The 11,360-nt window shown below is 41.3% G+C and overlaps 1 protein-coding gene across 3 annotated transcripts in view; it reads left to right on the top strand.

Moving 5' to 3' along the window:
- The window catches only part of raraa (retinoic acid receptor, alpha a), a 176,827-nt gene that overhangs the window by 52,667 nt on the left and 112,800 nt on the right, over window positions 1–11,360 (top strand). Inside the window, exon 1 of one of the 3 annotated variants that reach the window (XM_055057571.1) lies at window positions 9,852–9,955. The exons of the other annotated variants lie outside the window; for them this stretch is intronic. The gene's annotated coding sequence lies outside the window, so the exon portion shown is untranslated. Of the gene's footprint in view, window positions 1–9,851; window positions 9,956–11,360 lie in introns of those variants that run through there. 3 annotated transcript variants of the gene reach the window in all.

The raw sequence follows: 11,360 nt of genomic DNA, 5'->3' as shown, positions 1-11,360 counted from the left end.
CGTAGATGCTAACACTACAATTTTTGTTTTGCTGTACTTTTGTCAGGTTTTCTTGCTAGGTTTGACCAGATTTGTAGGATATGATGGCATGTTTCTGCTTTGAAAGGATTCTTGAATTTGTGTGCGATTTCAGTATGGTGTCACAAGTGCTTGTGGTACACAACATGTAAACAGAGTTTATGCTTCAAGTCGTAACAGTGGTCATGTATATTTAACTTTAGGTATGGTGGTCTTGGCCAGGATTATTTGTCCCCTGATACAGAGGGGAGTGATGTATCATGTGTCATCATGCATGTGCTTGAAAACTGGGATGATGCTATCAGGTTCAAGTTCATTTGCATGGCACATTCCAGCAACAAGGAAGTTCAAAGTGCTTTACACCATAAAAATATCACCGTCACCAGTTGCGAAACAAACGACAAACTTCATATTTACTTCATTTCAATAGTGCAACGTTCTCCTGAAGGGTTTTTCCTGATCTTATAGTTGAGGACCAAAATGACATTTGTTATATTTTCAGCTGGTGGTGTTCTCTTCCACACTGCGCTGTCTCAAAGCAACAAAACCTTTTGAGCAACCTGTTTACCTCTTGCCTAATGTGCTGCCACACCAAGAATCACTGAAGAAAACGGCCTGAAAATCTCTGAAGACGACACTGAGCGCAACTTCTTTCTTCATAAAATGTAAACAAAAATGAAGTGGTGTCAGATTTTTGTGCCTATGTGATTTCTCCATTTCACCAGCTAATGCTGGATTGGTGGGTTTGTTGTGGTTGTATTTAACCAGAATGCAGTGCGCAATAGTTCACTTGCTGCTTTTGGGAAGGTCTGCAGCCCAGTTGACATTCGCATATCTATTCGAACATCACCAGAACCGGACTTTTTCGGCAAACAAGCTAGAGTTTGATGGTGCACTAAACAGGGCTGTTGTCAATGCATCCTAACTCACTTTTGAATGATGCTCCGGGAGCTGCGGTAGCCATATTTCTTGACAGTAGCATGTATTTTGTCAACTCATACACCCCACTGTCTTCAGTGTGTTCACACCTGCTCCTGCTGATGATATTTTGCTCTTCTACTAAGCATGTTTCCTGTCTGTTTTCTCCAGGACTTGATATTTTCCAGTGCAGTTACTGTTGAGCATTTTTGGGGATAACTTAAGGGAAGGTTGTTTTGCTGCTTTATGAACTTAACATCTTGCTTTTCATCGTTTCAGCAGCTTGTTGTTACACTGCTTGAGAACAGTTCATGGATCAGGACACAGCAAAATAATGTACATGGTCTAAAATTTGGCTTTGTAAGCTATACACAAAAAACTAGCTGTCATTTTAAAAAGTCTAATAAGGTTTGATGGTTAATTCTGTGTAGCAGACCTAGGATGTGTCCAAATTCAGGGGCTACATCATGCTATCACGGTCCAGAAATAATGTGTCCTTTTTGCCAGATTTGATGGACCTGACTGGCGTTTCCTTCTTGGCCAACTTTATCCCATGATTCATTAATCCAATAAAAGGTTCTACTTTTCTCTGAAAGAATTTACTGTAGTGCAAAAGGTACGCAATGAGGATTGCCATCTCTCACCTTGCCTGTGAATCAGTGTGTGAGTTGTTGTCAAGGTATGTACAGCATGTTGAAGCCTTGCAGCCTTCACCTATATATTTGTGCAGCCTTTCAAAGAGTGCTTCCTTAATCCATAAGGGTGCAGCTCGGCTGTCTCCTCATCCATCCAGAAGTGATGGCCTCCGATCTGGAATGGGAGCTCTGCTACAGTAGGTGAAGCAGACAGTGTTAGTATTTTTTAATAAGAAGGGCAATAACGATAAATCCTACAGGCTAATCACCCGCGTGCCAATAACCCCAACCCCTTCTCCGAGCACCGTACCCAGGACGACGCAGCATTACCCCGCCACCGCTGCCTTCAATTACGCCATTCATCATGTGTCTTATCTGGCTGCTGCTTTGATTGAGTGTACGGCAGGAGGAGTTGGAAATCCTGCATCCTCTATATCAGTGTTGGGTGTTTGGGTGCTGACAGCGATGGAAAACTGCATTAGGGAGGATGTGGGCAAGTGTGGGTGTATATGGGATGAATCAGTCAGAGTGCGAGTACGCACAGCAGATCTATAGGAGTGCATAAATCAAAACAGATGATCGTCCCCTGCTCTGATCCACCCTATCGCCTCCTACCCCCGCCACCATCCCACTATCCCTGTAGTTCCTTCCCGGCTTGTATTCCTCCGCCTCCTTTCTGGAACAGATTTGTCTGGGGGCCCCTGTATAATCTGCAGCAGTAGCGGGTGTTGGAAGATGGGCGACAAATTTTAATAAGCAACTGGGCGCTGTAATTTAGCAGCCTCGGAGGGAGATTAGGCTGATTGATGCTGGGCTCTCCTAATGGTCCAGCCTACGGCCCCAAACCTAAATTGGTGGTAATGAAAGTTTTGTGCAAATTGAGATGGAGGAAAATAAGGCGTCCTCTCATCTCCCCTCCCTCTCTATCTTCATTCTTTTCTCTGTTCCTCCCTGCTTGTTCATTTTCCCTTCTGCACTCTCAATCTTTCTGACAAGGTGCATCTCCCCTGCTCTTTCTCTTCCCTCCTCTCTGTTTGAGCAACTTTTAGTCCATCCCCTTTTTGTCGTATTCTTCCTTTTTCCTGCCAAGCTTCACTCAGAATTGATTTGTCCCTCCACCTGTTTTTCACACTTTTACTCTTTACATTAACTAGTTTTTCTCAGACACTCCTGCCTCCATAAAGTATGCAACTTAATGTAACTTACGGTTACTGACACCCTCATTTGTTTCCTCCATCCTGTCTTCTTTGCCTGTAGGTGTGCATTAATGTTTTGCAGATGGGAAAAGTGGTGTTGACTGCATTGGATTTTGTCAGGAGAAATGTATCTAGATCTAGAGAGAAATCAATATTTCTTCTCTTGTTAAACCTTCTTACCTTACATCCATTTTCTCTTCTTTGTCTGGTTCCTTCTGCCAAACATTTACAGCCAGATCCTTTGTAGGTCAGGTGAATATTTCTCTACAGCAACTTGGCCCCTGGCAAATTCCATGTAATTTTAATCTCAGTCTGACTACAGATTCACAATTGAAATTAAGTCTGAACTTTGATTGTACCACTCCAACGCATAATTATGTTTTACTCAAAATCATTCTGCAGTACCCATAGCTGTATATTAAGGATCGTGGTTCTGACAGAGGACTCAAGTCTTTAGCTCCCACTATTGGTATCAACACACGTTGAACAACTAGAATTCATCACCACCCGGGAAAAAACCCAACACATGGAACACAATAGTGACGGCAGCATTGCAAATCACACTCTCTAACCATTTGTCTCCAGGAAATTTGATTATGTAGTTATTAACTCTGATAGAATTTGGAAATGTTCAAAGCAGTCCATGAAGAGGCATCAAGGATGAAAAGTCTGAATTCTTTCTGGCACCAACAAGTTCCCATAGGAATACCTGTTTGATGTATATCTCCATAATCATTGTGAGAAGTGTCAAGTAGAACGGAAAAGTCAGTCACAGCTAAAATGATGTGTTCCTCTTGGCTGAACTTGGTTGCAGTCTGCAGTTTAAAGCCTACTCTCAGCTTTGTGTGCATCTGTCTTCTGTAGAGTAGAGCATTTTTAGCTCTTCATAGCATACTGCTCACAAAGCATGGCTTTATTGGCCACTATGAAGCTGAGAAAACCGTATATCTCTGAATTGAAGGCTGTATTTCAACTGAGCTAAAAATAGCATATATAGGATGGGTTAGTTGGTTATGTTTACAGATGCAGAGAGATAATGTCAAGGCCTTAGCAGGTTGTTTTCAAGGACTGCCCTGTGTCTAACTCTACTATATCTGACTACTGTCTCTCAACATTGATCGGCTTACCTATCATTGCTGTATCAAAGCACACCCTCCATAGCTGGGTAATGATTAGATTAGTGGAGTGCCAAACTACGAGAGACCTGTAGAGCTGCAGATTCTTTAAAGTCACCATGAGTCTCATGGACTTCTTCTCTGCTTGAGATTCTCCATGCCTTGCCTGTCTCCTTAGTCAGGAACCTTGCATTGGTTTGTTAATGTCCCTTCCTCCTCCCATGTTCAGATATTGGTTTCTAACCTAACCTTGGTTTAAACTTGTCCGCAACTCCACTTGTCTGTTGTGTTCCTTGGTCTTCATGATGCAAAAGAATCTTCAATAAAAATATGTATGCTTTTCTTTGCTCATCATAATCTGTGAATGCCTTATTTAAAGTGGCGGCAATAGCAATGCCTCCTACTGAATGCCAAACTTTGAAAACCTAGGATGTTATAGAAGGCGTTGCACCACAACTCTCTACTTTAACTCTTGGTTTTCTGTCTTTGTATCTCAGATTGGATGAGGCATAAAAGTTTAGATCTTCTAAGTCATATGTGAGCAGATTTTTGTCTGTACTGAATCTCCCAACTCTGTTGTGTGAAACTCCTCTAACATTGAGGTACACAGTAACAGGAATAAAAGCTGTACATATTGAATTCAGGGATGGGGATGAGTGGGGTGGTGTTTCTGTGGGGAGGGCAGCAGTAATCCTCTGGTAATGGAAGACTCCAGCACTGTATATAGCATTCCCTTCATTTCACATGATGTAAAATCCCCCTTGAGAGTGGATGGACTGTTGGAAAGTCACATGGGATTTGTTGGCCCTCCAGGAATCCATCTATGATGTATTTACATGTGCTCGCTATAGAAGTTTTAGCGTATTGATGTGCAGCTATGAATGCATTGCATTTCAGCTCCTTTTTACCCTCCCTAATTTCTGTGCGTATATAAAATATATGTACGTGTGTGTGTGGGTGTGTTTGTGTATTAGCCAGCTTCAGCTTCACTTCCCTTTTCCCAACAACATAACCAATGCCTGGAGGCACTTTTCAGTCCCGTTTTCCTCTTAACTCCCACACAGCTCTCTGCCTGCTGTAATTATTTCTTAAGGCCATTCTGGCTGTGTTATGCTCCTCCTTTTTTGCTGCCACTTTGAGTTATGCACTGTTGGATCATTAATAGCTTCATTTCACCCTCTGAAGTGCCCAATTGTGCTCACTACTAACATCTTTGTTACAAAGTAAGAGGGGGGAATAACTCCATAGTTCTTATGTTTGAACGTGGCGCAACGCACGCTTTGCTTCCAATGCAGCATATGCACACAGGCCTCATTTTAAGGGTTTCTTCATATCACACAGCAAGCAACAAGACAAATGTGAGAACGAACAAGTGTCCTAAAGCCAATCTGCAACAAAGCCTCTAAATACGCAGTGAGCTGCCTGTGAAGTTTATCTTGGCAAGAGGCAGGCCTTGTTGATTTCTTACTAGAGTCTGTGGTTTAAAACCCCAGACAACACAATGTAATCTGGCCTTCCAAGTGCCAGCAACTGCCTAAATGCAGTGTGATTGTGGAGCTGGTATGGGAAGTGTCAGATCAGATGTGGTCTGTCTTCATAGGAGCTGTTAAGGCTTTGTGAGATTCATGATTATACTGCCAAAGTGGCTTGTTCTATGGTTTTTTTTGTGTGTGTGTTTTGTTTTTTTATGTTTAAGTTTGTAGGAGGTGAAGAAGGTAGATGGAGGAGAAAGGAGAGATGCTTCTGTTTGAGTGCAGGATCGAGGAATCGCAGAATGTATCTTAAGATGGTCAACTCGTGGGGATTGCTAGTTTCTAGTTGTGTTTTGACAGTCAGAGCTTGTCTGATTTTCCGGTGGTTAGGGGTTCTGCCTGAACAAGGTGCTCCTGTCAGTTCAGAGAAGACCTGAACTTTTTGATCTGCCAGCGAAATGTGGCCATAAAGGAATACTTAACCATAGCGGGGCTATGGGCACGCTTTGCTTCAAATGTTCTAACTTTGATTGATTGTCCTGTATTATTATTAGGGTTGATTTGCACTGTAATGGCTTTCAGTATGACTATGAGAGTTTTTCCATAGTTTGAAAAAGTATACGGCAAAAAATGTAGGTTTCTATGAAATATGTTTGCTTTTCCAGATATTTTTTATTCTTCTACTGTCTAAAATGACACTTGATTACATCTAAATTCTAGCGATAAGGCCCAAAACCTGGGAGTAGTGATGGACTCTGACCTGAACCTTGAGAGCCACATTAAGACAGTTACAAAGTCGGTCTTCTATCACCTGAAGAACATCTCCAGGATGAGAGGACTAATGTCTCAGCCAGACCTATGCTGAGACATTAGATCTCATCCATGCATTTATCTTTAGTTGCATTGATTACTGCAACAGCGTCTTCACAGGTCTAACAAATCAATCAATCAAACAGCTGCAGCTGATCCACAACGCTGCTCCTCACGTTCTCACTAAATCCAGAAAGATAGAGACATAACACCAAATTTAAAGTCCCTGCGCTGGCTCCCTGTAGCCAAAAAAATAGGCTTTAAAATACTGTTAGTTTACAAGTGACTGAATGGCTCAGCACCACAATACATTAAAGATCTGCTGTTGTACCAACCTTCGAGACCTCTCAGGTCTTCTGGTTCTGGTCTGCTCTGCATCCCCAGAACCAGAACCAAACGAGGAGAAGCAGCTTTCAGCATCTATGCGCCACAAGTTTGGAACAAATGTCCAGAAAACTTTAAAACAACAGAAACCCTGAATGCCTTCAAATCTCGACTAAAAACCCACCTGTTTCGAGTTATACTGGAAATATACTCAATTACGAATTTAACGATGGCACTTGACTTAATGTCATGTTTTGATTGTTGATTCTGTGTAGTTGAGTTTGTGTTTTTGGGTTTGTTGTGATGTAAAGCACTTTGAAATGCCTTGCTGCTGAAAAGTGCTATAGAAATAAAATTTGATTTGAGTGATTGATAAATATAGTCAGTTCAAAATTATTTATGTTTAAATGATATGCTTCATCTATGAATTGGCGCTTCACAAATTGATTTTAACATCTTGCCCATTTGTGGTTCTGTACTGACTGAAGATGAATTCCTTCAAACTTTTTTTGTTTTTAGGACGCCAGACAGACTTGAAACCACATTGAGAAGGATCTGGGAATCCTGTCTGTCTAAATAAACCACAAACACAATTTTCCAGAGTTTCTCCACAAACTAAATAAAAGAACTGAAGATCATTTAAAAACGGCGCTTTAAAAAGTCTGCGTGTTTGGGATTCTCCAAGCTTTATTTACAAGTCCTTAAACTAAAAGTGAACTGGTTCAGTGACGTCCACATGCCAGAGAAGCAGTGATGAGGCTCAAAACTACACTTGAAAAATAAGAACAAATCATTTTTGTTTCATGACTGGTGGAACCTTTGAGTGACAAGACTTAATATTCATATTTTAAAATGTCCAGGATGCCTGAACTTTGGGGGAAAACATCAAACTGATTCTGGAAACCTGAATCAGGATTCTGGATTCCACTAAGCAATGGATGGAATTAGATCGATCTTCACAAAATCTGAACTGAACTGGGTTCTATGTAACTATTTGAATTGGAGCTGACTGTAAAGTGCATTGAGATGACTTGTTGTTATTTTTGGTTCTATAAATGGACTGAATTGAAATGCACATATTTCTATATTAGTATCATGCTGTGCTGCTTCTCAGATGGGGCGCTTTGATAAATAAGCCCTTGTTATAGTGGAAGTTGTAGATAATGCAGCTATTTTCTCTCTTTTCATTAGATTTCGGCGTGCTTCTTTGACAGGGTGTGAAGATATGAAGTGATCATAGGTTATCTACCTCCCGTGATGCCGGCTAGTGGAAGAGCAATAACGCAGGGAAGTGAGAGCGTTGGAACAGTCTCCGTTTGCTGAATGTTCTCCTCCCACCTCATCGCTTTATGGTGGATGACGCTGTTAGATATTAAATGGAGCGAACTGAATGCTTTGAAGTTCCCCTTCATGAGATCGTGGGATATGCCTGATGGTGTGATTTAAGTCGGAGGTGGGGGGTTCGCGCTTCCTCCTGGCTGGTTTCATGGGGAGGTTGAAGGCAGCGTAAGGGAATGAGGGGCATGTGACAGGCGAGGGGGGAAGGGAGAGGCAAGGAGAAGAGCGAGGTGCTGATGGGAAATAGACGAATGGCGTGCCAATGTCAGAAGTGGTCATGTGCAGAGGAAGGAGTGGAGGAGAACGGTGGAGGGGAGGGCTTGACTGATTAACCTGTTTACCTCCCTGAAAATGCTCCAGGCGCCATTCTGATTAAAGTTCAGTCTTTCATCTATCATCGCCGTGACCGGCTCAAATCTTCAGAGCCGCCGATACCAAACGCCGTCAAAACCACCCAGCTTCCAGCCTCCACGCAAGTCAGTCAACGCAACAAACACAACCAGGAACTTCATTTGCATATTCATTCTTCCCTGTCACCTCCTGACTTGTCAACAACAACAACCACCCACCTCCTTCCATTTGTTCTCAGTCCCCACCCTCATGCTCAGATTGTATATGTCTGTTTGTCTTCACTCCCTCTCCTCTCTCTGCCTCTAAGCTTCTTGCTCTTAAGATTCCCAGGGAACGGAGCTCGTGTGTCTCAGCCCTTTTCCTCCAATGACTTGCCTTCCCAACTTAAGGCTTTTAGCACCTCCAGCATAATACGATTACACCCATTCAGGGACGAGGATATTGTCAACGGCTTTCTATAAATATCCCTCCAGTGTAGTCACAGCAGCACAGTGGTGCTAGGAGTGGACTGGACGCAGAGGAGGGCAGAGGCAGATCTTCAGAAAGTGTTTTGGTCACTCAAGCACAAATGTTGCCTTTTTAAAAGCTTTTTGCACTCTCAGAAGCCCTTTTTAAGAGAGTGTGCATGTGTGTGTCAAGTCGGATAGAAAAATGGAATAACAGGGTCCATGGTCAAATTCCAAAGGTTGAGCAAAGTATATAATATGAATTAACTTGTATTGTATGAAAACATATAACGCATATATTTAACCACTAGTGTTGGAAATCATGTCATATTTATTAAATGTTATTGTTGCAGAGAGATGTTTGAATAAAACTGATACTAATCAGTACATTAATCAGGGATACCCTGATACATATATTTCACTTCTGATATGATGCTGATATTCAGCTTTGAGCCTCAGCCGATTCTGATATTGACTTGATATGAGTACTTTCATTACTTATCTTAGAAAAGACTTGATCCGGTAATACTAATAAAACACAAAACACAAGTCGACAACAGTACATATGAGAACAACTGACCCATTCATTATTATCCAGTGGGCCGGTGTATGGGGATTTTTTTTTTTAGCAAACCACATTATAGAAATTTGTGCCAATAGTGATAGCTAATATTAATATTGATGTTATGTTAACCGATATATACCTATATAATTTATATTATACAGATTTCACAACCCTTTTGACTTTTTTCAAAACCAAGAGGAAAATAAATATCTGTTGTCAATGTTGGCCCAGTTTTGTTTTATCAATACCGATCTATTAAAAAATGACTAATATTGGCCAATACTAATGTTGCTGATGATACATATCGCAGCCCTGTTTTTTTCTGCTATCAAAATGTTCAAGAAGTATGAAATTATTGTATTATTGTCAGAGTATATCTTTGCATCAAAAGTGTGTCTGCTCAGCAAAAAATATACATTTATGAATATTGATTGTGTACTATAAACAAAGCTTATGTGTTTGGTAGAGACTTGTCAGTGTTGGAAATAATTCAAGAATCAGCAGATAGACTTCTGGTCATTAATTCTTGAACACTCTGGAAAATGAAACTGCTGAATTGTAATGAAACTGCGTACCAATGAGTAGCTCTGCAAACACAATATTAGCTTAAATTGTTGTTTTCATCTGTCTACATAGAACCTGTCGCCAGGTGTAACAGGAAAGTTTCTGGTCATTTCATATCAGCGCTGACAGCTTCTGCGGTGTTACAGCAGCCTGTGATGGACTGCTTTCATTCCACTGATGGTTCTCCTAAGACGCACAAAGAGGTGGGGACACATTTGTACACACAGCTACACACCAAGTTAGCCCTCGGACGTATATATTTTTGTATATGTGAGGGTGATGGTGGTTTGTGTGAACGAGGGTAGAAGAAAGGTCACTGGAGCTACCGCCGCCTCCTCCTTTCTGCTCTCAAGGTTAATGTGGGACTGACTGACTGGGGGGGGGACATGCTGTTAGCAGCTTTCAGATTAACGCCTACAAAATGCAGAGCTGATTCATCCTGGTGGCAACAGTGCATTAAGATGTAACAGCTTTATTCCTTAGTGTCACTCACCCCTTTCGACAGAAGCTACATCATCATTTCATATTTCCTATTAACTTCTATTGTCTACACTCAAGCATGCTGTCCCATTAAAGGGCTAGGTGCCGCCGCAACTGCCTCATTCTCACAGGTCACTTAACAGTTCCTATATGTCATTATTTCATGTCAACCCATTGTCCGCTAATTGAAATACCACCAGCGTTTTCCGAATGGTCCATTAAAAGGATAGAAGCTCCGTTCCTAATTGTCACCACAGTGTTTGGGGCAAGCTTATTAATTCTCAGTGTCTGTTTGACGTTTGCCGTTTACGGCGAGGAGGGGCGGAGTGTGGGGGGGGGAAAAAAAAGCCACTGCAAGACGTGAATGTGATCACACCGACATCTCACCTAAACCATTTAAAGCTCATTTACATGTTAATTCAAAGTCATTAAACAGATGCTCTTATCAAGAACGAGGTAATGTGTAGCATCATGCTCAAGGACATTTTAATGAGAGGAGTTGCAAAGTAAAGCAACCAGAGTCAGGTTGTTCTGTTTCCTGTTTTAATTAGAAGTCACACTTTAGTTATTTTCTGTCCAATGTTGCTGGTTTTAAAACATCTGTTTCATCTAATAATTACGGTAAATGGCGGCACAATTTGCAAAGTAAATCTAAGGTTGAGCCAAGCAGTGAAAAAATAGTTCATTGTAAATCTCACAATGCTGGGATCACAGTGAAAGTGTTTGATAGAGAGAGGGACAGTTTTTGTCCTTTCTCTGTTATCTTTTTCAAAGATATAAGAGTGCAAGTGATGCCTGTCAACTCGTCCTCAATCAATTTGCCAATTGATACTCATCTATTGATAGGCGAGAGACAATTGATGGGGGAAAAAACACTACTTGAAACAGTATAACCTAGGCATGGCTGAGACTCTCACAGTATGACACATTTTTGAATAAAAATGTGAAACAGGATCAACTTAATCTAAAACGGAAATACAACAATATTTGACAAAAAGCTTCAAGTTTTGACAGTGTACATTTTTAAAACAAGGCAAGTGTTAACTGTTCCCTATCTAACTGTGTAACCCTCCTGACTCACATGTGAACTCCATTTTGAACCTACATGCTCAACCAAATGTTTTCTAT

The sequence above is a fragment of the Poeciliopsis prolifica genome, unplaced genomic scaffold (genome assembly GCF_027474105.1).
Source record: "Poeciliopsis prolifica strain line A6 unplaced genomic scaffold, Auburn_PproV2 SCAFFOLD048, whole genome shotgun sequence".
NCBI classification, from domain to species: domain Eukaryota; kingdom Metazoa; phylum Chordata; class Actinopteri; order Cyprinodontiformes; family Poeciliidae; genus Poeciliopsis; species Poeciliopsis prolifica.
The sequence above is the reverse complement of the archived record's forward strand: the minus strand, read 5'-3'. Positions and strand labels throughout refer to the sequence as shown.